The following is a 16,178-nucleotide window of genomic DNA, read 5'->3' as shown; positions in this document are numbered from 1 at the left end:
GAGGGGGAGGTATGAATTGGAACGGAGAGGAAGTGGGGAGGAAGCAGCTTTGAGGAGGAGGGGAGAATTTTAGAGAAATGGAGGGTGGGGAGATTTGAAGGGGAGGGGTGAGAAGGGAGTTTTGAAAGGGAGGGGCGAGGGGGGAATTTAGGAAGGGAGGAGGCAGTTTTGGAGGGGAGTGGTGAGGGGGAGATTTGAAGGGGCGAGGTGAGGGGGGAGCTTAGAAGGAGAGGGGTTAGGGGATGTTTAGGAGGGGCGAGGGAGGAGTTTGGGAGGGGTGTGACGAGGTGGAGTTAAGAAAGTCTTGGACAATCAATGGAAAACGAATATTTATTGCAAAATGAGTTTGTTGTGAATTTCAAGTCAGAGGTCCGTTTGAAAACGTAAGAGGGGTGGAATGAAGGTGAGTTTAGGGAATGTAGAGAGGAAGAACTATAAGAGATTGAATTGTTTTTCATCAGAATCAAAAAAAATTTTTTTGATAATGACAATTCATTTTCAAAAAGTTACAGATTCAGAGGAAGCACTGGTGGTTTAGGTATGCTACAAGCCAATTGATTAAGAAAATATTTTATGATTACTATTTATTGATTTTAATTATGCAATTTCATTGTATTGAAGGAGCTGGGGCTCCCACGTCGATCAGAAGAATGGACGCGACAAAAAGCTGGAATTCATCTGAGTTGCTTTATTGAAATCAAACACTCAGGCACTCTGAAAACCCGTTTATCGGTCAGCAATATATATCTATTAACCCAGGGGGTTTGCCCAGGCCCGGCGCCAGGGGGCGTGGCCCAGCGTCCTGGCTGCGGCCTGGCAAGTTGAGGGCGAGCCTGCCCAGGCGTCCTGGACGAGCCCGGCATGGTGATCGCTCCGCGTCCTTGATAGGTGCAAGGCGATTGTGAAACCCCAGCGGCAGCCGCTACACACGTCCCCCCAGAATCGACTTGCACCGGCAGGGTCAACTTGAGGGGGGTCCTGATGACCCGGCCGAAGCGACCCCTGGCGGGTCGTGGGAGGGGGTCCGGTGAGGTGGTGGGCGGTCGAGTGGGGGGCCCCGTGGACGGGGGGCGGCCTCGCCGCGGCGGAAGGGCCACCCGTGGTGGGTGGTCGACGTCCACGTGCGCCGGCTTGAGGCGGTCCACTGCAATCCGGTCCGACCTGCCGCCGATGTCGATGACGAACGACTTGTCGTCCCGTCGCAGCACCCGGAAGGGCCCGTCGTACGGCGGCTGGAGTGGCCACCGATGTGCGTCGTGACGCACAAAAACATACTCCGCTGTGCGGAGTGCTGGGGGGACGTAGGACCGGGGGTCACCGTGGTGGGATGTCGGCACGGGGGCAAACCGTCGGGCGGCCTCCTGGAGGTCCGAGCGCTGGTGAGCTGCGGACCAGGGACTGGTAGCGTCGGGCACGAATTCGCCCGGGACGCGTAGCACCTGGCCATAGACCAGCTCGGCGGTGGATGCCTGGAGGTCCTCCTTGGGGGCCGTGCGAAGGCCCAAAAGGACCCACGGCAGCCGGTCGGCCCAACCGCCGTCTTGAAGGCCGGCCATGAGCGCGGCCTTCATGGAGCGGTGGAATCGCTCGCACAACCCGTTTGCTTGGGGGTGGTAGGCCGTAGTACGGTGGAGCTTGACCCCCAGGTTGCGGGCGACCGCGCCCCACAGCTCGGAGGTGAACTGTGGTCCGCGCTCTGACGAGATGTCCGCCGGTGCGCCGAAGCGGGCGACCCAGGTGGCGATGAAAGCCTGCGCCACGTCGGCGGTGGTGGTGGAGACGAGGGGAACGGCCTCCGGCCACCTGGTGGTCCTGTCCACCATGGTGAGCAGGTGTGTGAACCCCCGTGACGGGGGGAGGGGGCCCACCAGATCCACGTTGACGTGGTCGAAACGTCGTTCGGGCACGGTGAAAGGTGCCAGCGGGGCCTGGGTGTGTCGGTGGACCTTGGCCCGTTGGCAGGCCGTGCAGGCGCTGGTCCAATCGCGGACGTCCCGACGAAGGCCGTGCCAGACGAAACGCGCCGACACCAGCTTCTGGGAAGCTTTCCGGCCCGGGTGGGAAAGGCCGTGGAGGGAGGCGAAGATGCGGCGTTGCCAGGTGACGGGCACGATGGGGCGAGGCTGGCCTTGGGAGACGTCGCAGAGCAGGACAGTGTCCGCACAGGGGATGTCGGCCAGGCGGAGGCCCGTGTCCGCCGCCCGGAGGGCTTGCACCGTGGTGTCGGTGGTTTGGTCCGCCGCCATAAGCGCAAAATCCACGCCCAGGTGGACCGCGTTCGCGCTGGCCCGGGAAAGACAGTCGGCCACGGCGTTGTTTTTGCCGGCGACGTGCCGGATGTCCGTGGTAAACTCCGACACGGCGGAGAGGTGGCGCTGTTGGCGGGCCGACCATGGCTCCGTGACCTTGGCCATGGCGTAAATCAACGGCTTGTGGTCGACGAACGCCGTGAAAGGTCGGCCCTCCAGGAGGTGGCGGAAATGGCGGACGGCCAGGTGTAGACCGAGGAGCTCCCGGTCAAACGTGCTGTATTTGAGCTCGTTCGGCCGGAGCTGCCGGCTGAAAAAAGCGAGTGGCTGCCAAACCCCGTTCACCCATTGCTCATGGACGGCGCCCACCGCGTAGTCGGAGGCATCCGTGGTGAGGGCGATGGGAGCGTTGAGCACCGGGTGAGCGAGCAGTGTTGCGTCGGCGAGGGCCCGCTTTGAGCTTTGGAAGGCCGCATCCATTGCTGCGGACCAGACGATGTCGTGCTTGGCCGGCTTGCCCCGGAGGGCTTCGTAGAGGGGCCGCATGAGGTGAGCAGCGCGGGGCACGAAGCGGTGATAAAAATTCACCATTCCCAGGAATTCCTGCAGGGCCTTTATGGTGCGGGGACGCGGGAACGTGGTGATGGCCTCGACCTTGGTTGGCAGCGGCACGGCCCCGTTCTTGGTGATGTGGTGGCCCAAAAAATCAACGGCCGTCGTGCCGAAGTGGCATTTGGCCGGGTTGACGATGAGGCCGTGCTCGCTGAGGCGCTCGAACAGTGTTCGGAGGTGGAGGAGGTGCTCGGCCCGGGACGTGCTGGCGACGAGGATGTCGTCCAGGTAAACGAAAAGGAACGGCAGGTCACGCAGCACGCCGTCCATCAAGCGCTGGAACGCCTGAGCCGCGTTCTTGAGACCAAACGGCATCCGCAAGAATTCGAATAAGCCGAACGGCGTGATGACTGCCGTTTTAGGGACGTCGGCCGCCCTGACAGGTACCTGGTGATATCCCCGTATGAGATCAATTTTCGAAAAAATGACCCGTCCCGCCAGACGGGCGGAGAAGTCTTGGATATGCGGGATCGGGTACCTGTCGGGGGTGGTAGCGTCATTCAGACGGCGGTAGTCGCCACACGGGCGCCATCCACCCCCCGGCTTTGGCACGATGTGCAGTGGCGAGGCCCACGCGCTATCGGAGCGCCGCACGATGCCGAGGTGCTCCAACGCGTCGAATTCGGCCTTCGCTACGGCGAGCTTGGCTGGGTCGAGGCGGCGGGCCCTGGCGTAGACCGGCGGGCCCGTGGTTGGTATGTGGTGCTCGATCCCATGCCGTACTGCGACGGCCGAAAACGTCGGCCGCGTGAGGGCCGGGAACTCCGTGAGCAGGCGAGCAAACTCGTTCGCCGCCGGGACGGTGCATGCCAGCTCGGTCGGCGCGGAGCTGCTGAATGTGCATACCAGGGAGCTGAAGGTTTCAGCGTTGATTAAACGACGCCGTTGGACGTCCACCAGCAGTCCGTGTGCGCAGAGGAAGTCGGCGCCTAGCAGAGCCACGGGCACGTTGGCGGTTACAAACGTCCAAGCAAAGCGTTGGCCGCCGAAGCAGAGGGTGACGTTGCGCGGGCCGAAGGTGCGGATAGTCGATCCGTTGGCCGCAACTAAGGAGGGGCCGCAAACCGCGGATTGCCTGTCCTGGTCAGAGGCGGGTATGACGCTCAGTTGGGCGCCGGTGTCGCACAGGAAGCGCCGTCCGGACGCTTTATCCGTGATGAACAGTAAGTTGCCCGTATGGCCGGCGCTCATGGCTGGTAATGAACGCCGGCCCGGCCGTTTCCCGGCCTGCCGAAGGTGCACGGGGGTCGGCATGTCCGGGCCTTTTGTCCGAACCTGGCATGATAGTAACACCACGCTTGGTCGGGTGGAGGTGGTCGGCACGGTAGAGCGGCCGCCAATTGCGTCGGCAGTTCGGCCGTCGACCGTGCCGGGTGCTCGGGCGCCATGGTTGTTGCGTCGGACGGCGGTGGGTCCCATGTTGCCGCTGCGATGCGCCATCCTGCAGCGGAGATCTTGTCGGCTTCTCTGGCAATGGCCCGGGGATCTGTGATCGTCGTGCTTGCCAGGGCGAGGCGTACCGGGTTAGGCAGCTGACGGAGGAACAGCTCCCGGAACAGGAATGCCGGAGAGTGCTCGCCGATCAGTGAAAGCATGTAGTCCATTCGCTCGGAAGGGCACGTGTCGCCGAGCTCAGGCAGTTCGAGCAGGCGCCGTGCGCGTTCCGCCGATGGGAGGGCGAAAGCATCGAGGAGAAGCTGCTTAATCGCGCCGTATTTGTCAGCGGCTGGCGGGCTCTCGAGGAGGCTCAGGGCGCGGGCTGCGGTAGCCGACTCGAGCGCAGCTACCACATGGTGGAAGCGGGTGTCGTCGGCCGTGATGCCTCGCAGGGCGAACAGGGACTCCGCCTGTGCGAACCAAACCGCAGCGTGAGCCTCCCAGAAGGTAGGCAGTTTAAGGGCGACTGCCGTGTCCATGTCGATAGGTCACCAATGAAGGAGCTGGGGCTCCCACGTCGATCAGAAGAATGGACGCGACAAAAAGCTGGAATTCATCTGAGTTGCTTTATTGAAATCAAACACTCAGGCACTCTGAAAACCCGTTTATCGGTCAGCAATATATATCTATTAACCCAGGGGGTTTGCCCAGGCCCGGCGCCAGGGGGCGTGGCCTAGCGTCCTGGCTGCGGCCTGGCAAGTTGAGGGCGAGCCTGCCCGGGCATGCCCGGGCATGCCCGGGCGTCCCGACCGAGGCCTGGCAAGTTGAGCGCGGGCCCCCAGCGGCAGCCGCTACAGTATCATTGATTTTACTTATGCAATTTCATTTATACAAGCCCGCTTTGATACAACCCCGCTTTGGTGCAACCTCACTTTGATACAAACCCTCTTTGATACAACCCCTGTTTGATACAACCCCTGTTTGATATAACCCCTGTTTGATACAACCCCGCTTTGATTCAACCTCACTTTGATACAAACCCTCTTTGATACAACCCCGCTTTGATACAACCCCTGTGTGATACAACCCCTGTTTGATACAACCCCGCTTTGATTCAACCCCACTTTGATACAACCACGCTTTGATACAACCTTGCTTTGATACAACCTCGCTGTGATACAACCCTGCTTTGATACAACCTTGCTTTGATACAACCTTGCTGTGATACAACCCTGCTTTGATACAAACCCTCTTTGATAAAACCCCGCTTTGATACAACCCCTGTTTGATACAACCCCTGTTTGACACAACCCCGCTTTGATTCAACCCCACTTTGATACAACCTCACTTTGATACAAACCCTCTTTGATACAACCCCGCTTTGGTACAACCCCTGTTTGATACAACCCCTGTTTGACACAACCCCGCTTTGATTCAACCCTGCTTTGATTCAACCCCACTTTGATACAACCACGCTTTGATACAACCGTACTTTCATTGGACAAGCTTTGATACAACCTTGCTTTGATACAACCTCGCTGTGATACAACCCTGCTTTGATACAACCACGCTTTGATACAACCCTGCTTTGATACAACCCTGCTTTGATACAACCACGCTTTGATACAACCCTGCTTTGATACAACCACGCTTTGATACAACCGTACTTTCATTGGACAAGCTTTGATACAACCTTGCTTTGATACAACCTCGCTGTGATACAACCCTGCTTTGATACAACCTTGCTGTGATACAACCCTGCTTTGATACAACCTTGCTGTGATACAACCCTGCTTTGATACAACCTTGCTGTGATACAACCCTGCTTTGATACAACCGTGCTTTGATACAACCGTGCTTTGATACAACCTCGCTGTGATACAACCCTGATTTGATACAACCTCACTGTGATACAACCCTGCTTTGATACAACCTTGATGTGATACAACCCTGCTTTGATTCAACCTTGCTTTGAAACAACCTCGCTGTGAAACAACCCTGCTTTGATACAACCGCGCTTTGATAGAACCTCGCTGTGATCTTTCAGAGATTTTGATACAACCCCGCTCTTCTCGTGAAACTGCCAAAATCAAGACTCACCGCCTCTGGAACAAATTCCCACAATCTTGTCAATCCCACTCCTCCCTCCATGTGTTTAAAACAGCTGTTCACCACCATCTCTTATCTTCCCCCATCCAAAACCTTGATCTTTTCTACCCCTGTTAATACACCCCAAATCCACCTTTTACAAATTCCCTGTTTTCTTTCCTGAAAGTCCATGTAGTGTCCATTTTGTTTATCCTGTGTACCCCACTCCAACCCTCTCCCTTCCACGGATCTCCGGATGTCCCTGTTCTCTACTGATGTGCTCCCACCTCTCTCCCCCTCTTGTCTTCCACTCCCATTATTATATATTCTCTGTGTAAGCTCTTTGTGAGCCTCGACCAAATACACAAAAGAACAATTCCTAATCACCCATCTCAACTCACTGTTTCTCATGTGCTGTGATTTCAACTGTCACCATGCCAGCTGGTTGGGTTGTTGACTCAACAATAACCACCATAGCGCTATAACAAAGCTATTCTGCAACTGTGGGTTTGACCCAATCTGTAATCTTCACAATCCAGATTGCTTCTATTGGTACATCCTCTCTACTGAACCTAGTAATAACTAACTTTACATCCAAAACCTCTTGTATCTCTTCGACATTCATTGGGTTTTCTGATCACTTTCTTGTCAAGGCCTATATCTCCCTGGGTTTTGCAAGGAAACAAACTCAACTAGAACTACCACTTTATACCTGCTGGCAGTGATGACGGTTTCCTCCGCATTCCCACTTTGATACAACCCCGCTTTGATACAACCCCGCTTTGATACAACCCCTTTGTGATACAACCCCTCTTTGATACAACCCCCCTTTGATACAACCCCCCCTTTGATACAACCCCGCTTTGATAAACTCCACTTTGATTCAACCCATCTTTGATAAATCCATCTTTGATACAACCCTGCTTTGATACAACCACGCTTTGATACAACCCGCCTTTGATACAAACCCTCTCTGATACAATCCCGTCCGACCAGACACATTCAAAACGCCTGTTGGAATACATTTCTCCGATTTTCTCAACTGTAGCTGAAACTGAGACTTAAACAATCCTAGCTACTCTGAAAAATGAAATCAGATGGTGAATTAGAGTCGAGATAAAGCTGTGAGGAAGTCTCAATGGGCTTTATGTTGCAGACCTTCATTTCATCTAAAATGCATTTTGTTCTAGAAAAGGAAACTTTCATTCAATTTTCACATGATGGAGTGGGTCACAAACACGGGGGAGACTGGGTCACACACAGGGGGGAGTGGGTCACACACGGGGGATTGGGTCACACACGGGAGAGTGGGTCACACACGGGGGAGCGGGTCACACACAGGGGAGCGGGTCATATTACGGAGGAGCGTGCCACACGCGGGGGAGCGGGTCACATGCGGGGGAGCGGGTCACACGCGGGGGAGCGGGTCACACACATGGGAGCGGGTCACACACGGGGGAGCGGTTCACACATGGGGGAGCGGTTCACACACGGGGGAGCGGTTCACACACGGGGGAGCGGTTCACACACGGGGGAGCGGTTCACACACGGGGGAGCGGTTCACACACGGGGGAGCGGTTCACACACGGGGGAGCGGTTCACACACGGGGGAGCGGTTCACACACGGGGGAGCGGTTCACACACGGGGGAGCGGTTCACACACGGGGGAGCGGTTCACACACGGGGAGGGGGAGATGATCACGACATTCATTGGTGGTCTCGTTCTGTTCCCTCATTCTTGTATTCATTTTGAAAATGGCAGTTACAAATGACCCTCATGCAACTCTTTGAGACAGTGCTGACATAAAGAAGCAGGAATGACCACCCACATGCCCCACATTACGTAACCTTGAGCTAAAGACAGCTCGGATGCACGCGACACATATGAAGAATATTCTGACGTCGAGAGCAACTCGCACCAATAACCTGACAAAACAACGCCAGCAACACGTGACAGCACGGGATCACAACGAATGGCAGCGGCCACTTCTGCAGCGATTATAATCTTAATTACTGGACCAGATTATTCCTGTGTGTGATCCTCTCCCCTGTGTATGATCCTCTCCCCTGTGTATGATCCTCTCCCCTGTGTGTGATCCTCTCCCCTGTGTGTGATCCTCTACCCTGTGTGTGATCCTCTCCCCTGTGTATGATCCTCTGCCCTGTGTGTGATCCTCTCCCCTGTGTGTGATCCTCTCCCCTGTGTGTGATCCTCTCCCCTGTGTGTGATCCTCTCCCCTGTGTATGATCCTCTCCCCTGTGTGTGATCCTCTCCCCTGTGCGTGATCCTCTCCCCTGTGCGTGATCCTCTCCCCTGTGCGTGATCCTCTCCCCTGTGCGTGATCCTCTCCCCTGTGTGTGATCCTCTCCCCTGTGTGTGATCTTCTCTCCTGTGTGTGATCCTCTCCCATGTGTGATCCTTTCCCCTGTGTGTGACCCTTTCCCCTGTGTGTGATCCTATTCAATCTGTCCTGTGTGTGATCCTGTGCCCTGTGTGTGATCCTCTCCAATCTCCCCTGTGTGTGATCCTACAACCTGTGTGTGATCCTCTCCAATCTCCCCTGTGTGTTATGCTGTAACCTGTGTGGGATTCCTCTCCCCCTCTCCCCTGTGTGTGATCCTACAACCTGTGTGTGATCCTCTTCCCTGTGTGTGAGCCTCTTCCCTGTGTGTGATCCTCTCCCCTGTGTGTGATCCTCTCCCCTGTGTGTGATCCTCTCCCCTGTGTGTGATCCTCTCCCCTGGGTGTGATCCTCTCCCCTGTGTGTGATCCTCTCCCCTGGGTGTGATCCTCTCCCCTGTGTGTGATCCTCTCCCCTGTGTGTGATCCTCTCCCCTGTGTGTGATCCTCTCCCCTGTGTGTGATCCTCTCCCCTGTGTGTGATCCTCTCCCCTGTGTGTGATCCTCTCCCCTGTTTGTGATCCTCTCCCCTGTTTGTGATCCTCTCCCCTGTTTGTGATCCTCTCCCCTGTTTGTGATCCTCTCCCCTGTTTGTGATCCTCTCCCCTGTTTGTGATCCTCTCCCCTGTTTGTGATCCTCTCCCCTGTTTGTGATCCTCTCCCCTGTTTGTGATCCTCTCCCCTGTTTGTGATCCTCTCCCCTGTTTGTGATCCTCTCCCCTGTGTGTGATCCTCTCCCCTGTGTGTGATCCTCTCCCGTGTGTGATCCTCTCCCCTGTGTGCGATCCTCTCCCCTGTGTGCGATCCTCTCCCCTGTGTGCGATCCTCTCCCCTGTGTGCGATCCTCTCCCCTGTGTGCGATCCTCTCCCCTGTGTGTGATCCTCTCCCCTGTGTGTGATCCTCTCCCCTGTGTGCGATCCTCTCCCCTGTGTGCGATCCTCTCCCCTGTGTGCGATCCTCTCCCCTGTGTGCGATCCTCTCCCCTGTGTGCGATCCTCTCCCCTGTGTGCGATCCTCTCCCCTGTGTGCGATCCTCTCCCCTGTGTGTGATAATCTCCGCTCTGTGGGGTTCCTCTCCCCTGTGTGTGATCCTTTCCCCTGTGCAGTGTGCGCGATGTGGGAGGGAGAGGATTTGAGGTGTTGAAGTCACATTTTACATTTGGTGTAATTACACATAACAAATTGTTTTCCCATGTGCATGCACATGCATTCATATGTTATCAGAAGTAAATAAATTGTATAGATTACATCATTTCTGGATCTGATGAATTGACAGCAACCATTTTGTAAAACTGAATGTGCAGCATCGAAATCAAGATATCCAAATGTCAAACACGTCCATGCCCGTGGGATTCCCACGGGTGCCCCACTTGTATTATACAGATATTGTGATCTGGACTGCAGATTGGTGTGGTCCAACTGCTCCTGAACTCTGTGTCCTTCTCTCCTGACAAGGCGGAGAAGTTTTTTTTAATCAAACCTCGACTGATTCTGCAACTGGACCAGACGGCATCAGCCCACGGGTTCTAAAATCCTGCTCTGCCGCTCTATCCCACCCTCTCTCTGTTCTATCACCCTCTCTTTTGCTCAAGGTCATCTGCCAGCATCTTGGAAATCAGCAAACATTACCGCTTTACACAAAAAAGGTGCAAAAACAGATCCTTGCAACTACAGACCAATCAGCCTTCTCTCAATTATCAGCAAAGTCATGGAATCCATCATTGCTTCGGATATCAAATCCTTCCTCTTCTCCAATGGCTTGATCTCCAATCATCAATTTGGATTCAGACCAGGTCATTCGACTCTTGACATGTTGCTTCTGCTGTCTCAACAATGGATGGAGGTCCTCAATGCCAAACAGGAAATCGGAGCTTTCTCACTTGACATATCACGTGCCTTCGATACGGTCTGGCACCCAGCTCTGCTCACCAAACTCTCCTTATATGGTATCCATGGAAATCTCCACTCATGGCTTGCGGAGTTCCTCTCTGGTCATAGGCAACGTGTGGCCCTGAATGGATTTCTCTCATCTCCCCTTCCTGTTCTGGCTGGAGTTCCCCAAGGTAGTGTTCTGGGCCCTGTGCTATTTCTGGTCTTCATCAATGATCTCTCCGACTCTCTGGAAAATCCTCTCTATCTCTGCTGATGACTCCACTATCTGCCGCTCCATTCCTCATCCCTCAGATCGGCAGTCTGCAGCCTCCTCACTCTCTGCAGACCTGGACAAAATCACAGACTGGTCAAACAAGTGGAACATGTCTTTCAATCCTGACAAATCTCACACTCTTACAATGTCTCTCCGAAAGGACCGACTGGAAAACCCTCCCATCTACTTTCTCAACAATCCTCTCCAATAAGTTCTGTCGCTCAAGTTTTTGGGTCTCACTATATGCCATGATCTTTCTTTGGAAAACCACATTTCCAAGCTGGCCTCCAAAGCCAGTCGCCGACTGGGCATCCTTCGTCTTGCGAAGTCCTTCCTTGGCACACCTGAGCTCCTCACCACAAACAAGGCTTTCATCCGCAGCTCAATGGAATACTGTTCCCCCCTCTGGGCTGGTGCTCCTGCCTCACACCTAGCTCGGTTTCACGCTGTTGAGGCCAAAGCTTTCAGAATCATTGGAATCTCCTGCGATGAAGTTAACTCCGAGGGCCTTTCACTCACTCACCGCAGGCAGGTTGGTGGTCTTTCTGTCTTCTACCGACTCCTCTCCGGCCTTGCTCCCCCAGCTCTCTCTGTGCTCTGTCCCCCCAATATTCCTTCAGGTCGCACAAGATCTGCCTGCAACCCTGTTATCGTTAAACTGCCAAAATCTAGGCTCTCTGCTCACCTTCACTCTTTCATCCCCCTTTTCTCCCGCCTCTGGAACAAACTGCCCCACTCCCTTCAATCCGACTCCTCCCTACAGGTCTTTAAAACAGCTGTTCACCACCATCTCTTATCTTCCCCCATCGAAAACCTTGATCTTTTCTACCCCCGCTAATTCACCCCAGAGTCCTTGCAGTGTTCATATGTTTTATACCTCTCCCACCTCACCCCAAGTCCTCCCGATGTCCCTGCTCTCAAATGTTGCGTTTGTGTCCTTCCCCCTCTCTCCCCATCTTGTCTGCCACTCCCCTTGTTTTTTGTTTTGTGTGTCGGTTTGACTTTTTGTGTAATTAATGTTCGCTCTTTCACGAGCCTCGATCTTGTATACAAAAAAAACAAAAACAAAAAACCCAGGTGTTGATTCTGACCATATTTAGGTTCACATCTGGGCAGTTCGTTTGCTTTTAACAATGAGATGCCATCTCTGCAAAATTTCATCATTTTTCAGGCTTGTACCACCCAGTCTGGGCAGTTAGTTAGCAGCCCCAAATTCAAATATTACACCCACAACTAGAGCGACACTCGGTAGAGCACAAATCTCCATCAGGCTAAAGAGTTTATGGTTTGTATCCCACTGATAGGCCGAATCTGGATCCGGACCTGAACCAAAATTGATGTGTGATTGATATAAGAATGCGCTTTTGGTTTTATGAAAGAGAGGGAGAGAGGGAGGACAGGATATTGGGGTTCGAAAGGGTGAGGGAGAGCTTAGATTAAAAGAGTTGGGAGGAGTGGGAGAAGGTTACAATTTGGGGGGAGTTGAGGACTTTTGGTTGGGGAGGGGTGAGGATGTTGTGGGGGTTTGAGGAGTTTAGAAGTTGTGGTGGGGAGGGGTTTTGTAGGCTTGGAGTGTGGAGGGCAGGAGTGGGATTGAAGCCTCCAGGTTGGGAGGGGAAGGTCGAGGACTTGGAGTTTGGGAGTGGGTTGGGAGGGGAAGGTCGAGGACTTGGAGTTTGGGAGTGGGGCTTGATGATTTGGGGTTTGGGAGGAGGGCTTGAAGAAGAAGGGTACTGAGGACTTTGACGTCACATTTTACATTACGCCCAATTTCCACAGGTCCCTGCCATCATGATGTCAAAGGACATTCCCGTCAAACTCGCGAAATATTCCACATGCTAATGGGAACTAATTTCCTTAAAATGGCCCGTTGAAACCGGGTTTTCTGCAAGTATTTAATACACAAGTTATTTTATTGTTCTTCAATCAAGTCTGTGTAACATTTTCCAGATCATTTGATGGATCAAGATGGAATGCAACCCTGACGGTCTTTGAGCACCATGGTGGACAGATGGACAAATGAACCTGCCACGGAATCGTTCTCTGTGATGAGAATCACAATGTACAAGTAGATTCTTTTGATGTATGAGTTATGTACCATTATTCAAGATATCCGTGTTTAGAGAGTGGTGAAAAGACGTCCGAAACGTTCCGAATCCGAATCGATTCCTTTATTAAACAGAAACAGACCAACCGATGCTCATCTCTCTTCCGGCCCCATATGGTACTGGAAAATCCTTCGATCATACAGAGCTCGAGCATATTTATATATTATAACATCAAAGTCAAAATGATTTTGCTGCACGTGTAATGTAATATCAAGTAACTATGCGTTTTTTGTTAAAAAGTTGTTCTATTTTTTACACAATATTAAGGCAGTTTTATGTCATTCTGATGTCAACAAAAAGTTCCAACACAATGAAAAAATATCTCGCCCTTTATGTTTCACGCTGTATTAAATCCAATATAAAGTCAACTCACCTTGTCCCAGGGTATTGAGATCAGCTGACTTGTCTGAGCTCACACCTGAAATCTTGCTTTTAAAGGTTTCAGTTGACACTCCCATTAGGCCACAGGTGAAGCTGCACAGCCGGTTTGTTTGAGTGCAATTTCCTCCTTTCGAGGAATGTAACTGATGCTTCAATTTTGATGCTTTCAGCTCTATTTATTTGAATAGAACTGAAAGAAGAGAAAGCAGTGGAAGGGTTATCTGCAAACACAATAAGAGAGTACATGAGCGACAACCCCATTATTACACAAGGTAATGGTTGGACAAAACTACTATTTAATCATGAAAACTGAAAATAGAATCATAATGATACAATTCAAGGTAGCTCAAAATCAATTCATTGGATCTCCTCAACGTTCCAGCTACTCACCAGGATGGTGGTTTGCAAGCTTTATAAATGTACATGGCCATCAGAGTTCCTTCATGAGGTTTGTCTGCATTGCGATCTCAAAAAGACGAGCTCGAACCAGGCATTCACGATCCTCCAAGATGGTGGCCCCAACCCAGTCAAGCCGAGCAAATGGATCCACAATGCATCACTCGTTCTTCAGTTCACACAAATTAATTTCCAAGTAAATTATCAGAGTTTAATGGAACACAGTGAAAATCTAAACTCAACAATAACAACGTTACACCTTCTAGATTCTAGAACATCATTTGATAAAGTCATCACCTGCAATAACATCTGGTTCAGTCATTATCATCAGTTCAATTCAGCAGAGTGGTCGGCAAATCATTTTCCCTCAACTCAAGTCACAAGTCATTTTATATCAAGTCAAGTCACAAGACATTCTGCCTCAAGTCAAGTCACAAGCCATTCTGCCTCAAGTCAAGTCACAAGCCATTTTCCCGCAAGGCAAGTCACAATCCATTCTGCCTCAACTCAAGTCACAAGCCATTCTGCCTCAAGTCAAGTCACAAGCCATTTTCCCTCAAATCAAGTCACAATCCATTCTGCCTCAAGTCAAGTCACAAGCCATTTTCCCTCAAATCAAGTCACAAGCCATTTTCCCGCAAGTCGTCACAATCCATTCTGCCTCAAGTCAAGTCACAAGCCATTTTCCCTCAAATCAAGTCACAAGCCATTTTCCCGCAAGTCAAGTCACAATCCATTCTGCCTCAAGTCAAGTCACAAGCCATTTTCCCGCAAGTCAAGTCACAAGCCATTTTCCCGCAAGTCAAGTCACAATCCATTCTGCCTCAAGTCAAGTCACAAGCCATTTTCCCGCAAGTCAAGTCACAAGCCATTTTCCCGCAAGTCAAGTCACAAGCCATTTTCCCGCAAGTCAAGTCACAATCCATTCTGCCTCAAATCAAGTCACAAGCCATTCTGCCTCAAGTCAAGTCACAAGCCATTTTCCCGCAAGTCAAGTCACAATCCATTCTGCCTCAACTCAAGTCACAATCCATTATGCCTCAACTCAAGTCACAAGCCATTCTGCTTCAAGTCAAGTCACAAGCCGTTCTGCCTCAACTCAAGTCACAAGCCATTCTGCCTCAACTCAAGTCACAAGCCATTCTGCTTCAAGTCAAGTCACAATCCATTCTGCCTCAAATCAAGTCACAAGCCATTTTCCCGCAAGTCAAGTCACAATCCATTCTGCCTCAAGTCAAGTCACAAGCCATTCTGCCTCAACTCAAGTCACAAGCCATTTTCCCACAAGTCAAGTCACAATCCATTCTGCCTCAAATCAAGTTACAGGCTATTTTCCCGCAAATCAAGTCACAAGCCATTTTCCTGCAAATCAAGTCAAGCCATTTTCCCGCAAATCAAGTCAAGCCATTTTCCCGCAAATCAAGTCAAGCCATTTTCCCTCAAATCAAGTCACAAGCCATTTTCCCGCAAGTCAAGTCACAATCCATTCTGCCTCAAGTCAAGTCACAATCCATTCTGCCTCAAATCAAGTTACAGGCTATTTTCCCGCAAATCAAGTCACAAGCCATTTTCCTGCAAATCAAGTCAAGCCATTTTCCCGCAAATCAAGTCACAAGCCATTTTCCCTCAAATCAAGTCAAGCCATTTTCCCACAAGTAAAGTCACAATCCATTCTGCCTCAAATCAAGTCACAAGCCATTTTCCCGCAAGTCAAGTCACAAGTGATTTTCCCTCAAATCAAGTCACAAGCCATTTTCCCGCAAATCAAGTCACAAGCCGTTTTCCCTCAAATCAAGTCAAGCCATTTTCCCACAAGTAAAGTCACAATCCATTCTGCCTCAAGTCAAGTCACAAGCCATTTTCCCGCAAGTCAAGTCACAATGCATTCTGCTTCAAGTCAAGTCACAAGCCATTTTCCCGCAAGTCAAGTCACAATCCATTCTGCCTCAAATCAAGTCACAAGCCATTCTGCCTCAAGTCAAGTCACAAGCCATTTTCCCGCAAGTCAAGTCACAATCCATTCTGCCTCAACTCAAGTCACAATCCATTATGCCTCAACTCAAGTCACAAGCCATTCTGCTTCAAGTCAAGTCACAAGCCGTTCTGCCTCAACTCAAGTCACAAGCCATTCTGCCTCAACTCAAGTCACAAGCCATTCTGCTTCAAGTCAAGTCACAATCCATTCTGCCTCAAATCAAGTCACAAGCCATTTTCCCGCAAGTCAAGTCACAATCCATTCTGCCTCAAGTCAAGTCACAAGCCATTCTGCCTCAACTCAAGTCACAAGCCATTTTCCCACAAGTCAAGTCACAATCCATTCTGCCTCAAATCAAGTTACAGGCTATTTTCCCGCAAATCAAGTCACAAGCCATTTTCCTGCAAATCAAGTCAAGCCATTTTCCCGCAAATCAAGTCAAGC

General features: G+C 51.8%; 1 protein-coding gene across 1 annotated transcript in view; it reads right to left on the bottom strand.

Annotated features, from left to right (window-relative positions):
* LOC137428920 (endonuclease domain-containing 1 protein-like) overlaps nt 1–13,411 on the bottom strand; it is a 78,043-nt gene extending 64,632 nt beyond the window's left edge. The window contains exon 1 of the mRNA XM_078778690.1: nt 13,356–13,411. The gene's annotated coding sequence lies outside the window, so the exon portion shown is untranslated. The remainder of the gene's footprint in view (nt 1–13,355) is intronic.
* Nucleotides 13,412–16,178: the final 2,767 nt, after the last annotated feature.

Source organism: Myxine glutinosa, chromosome 1 (genome assembly GCF_964187855.1).
Source record: "Myxine glutinosa chromosome 1, kmMyxGlut1.1, whole genome shotgun sequence".
NCBI lineage: Eukaryota > Metazoa > Chordata > Myxini > Myxiniformes > Myxinidae > Myxine > Myxine glutinosa.
Note: the sequence above shows the minus strand (reverse complement) of the source record. Positions and strands in the feature narration are given on the sequence as shown.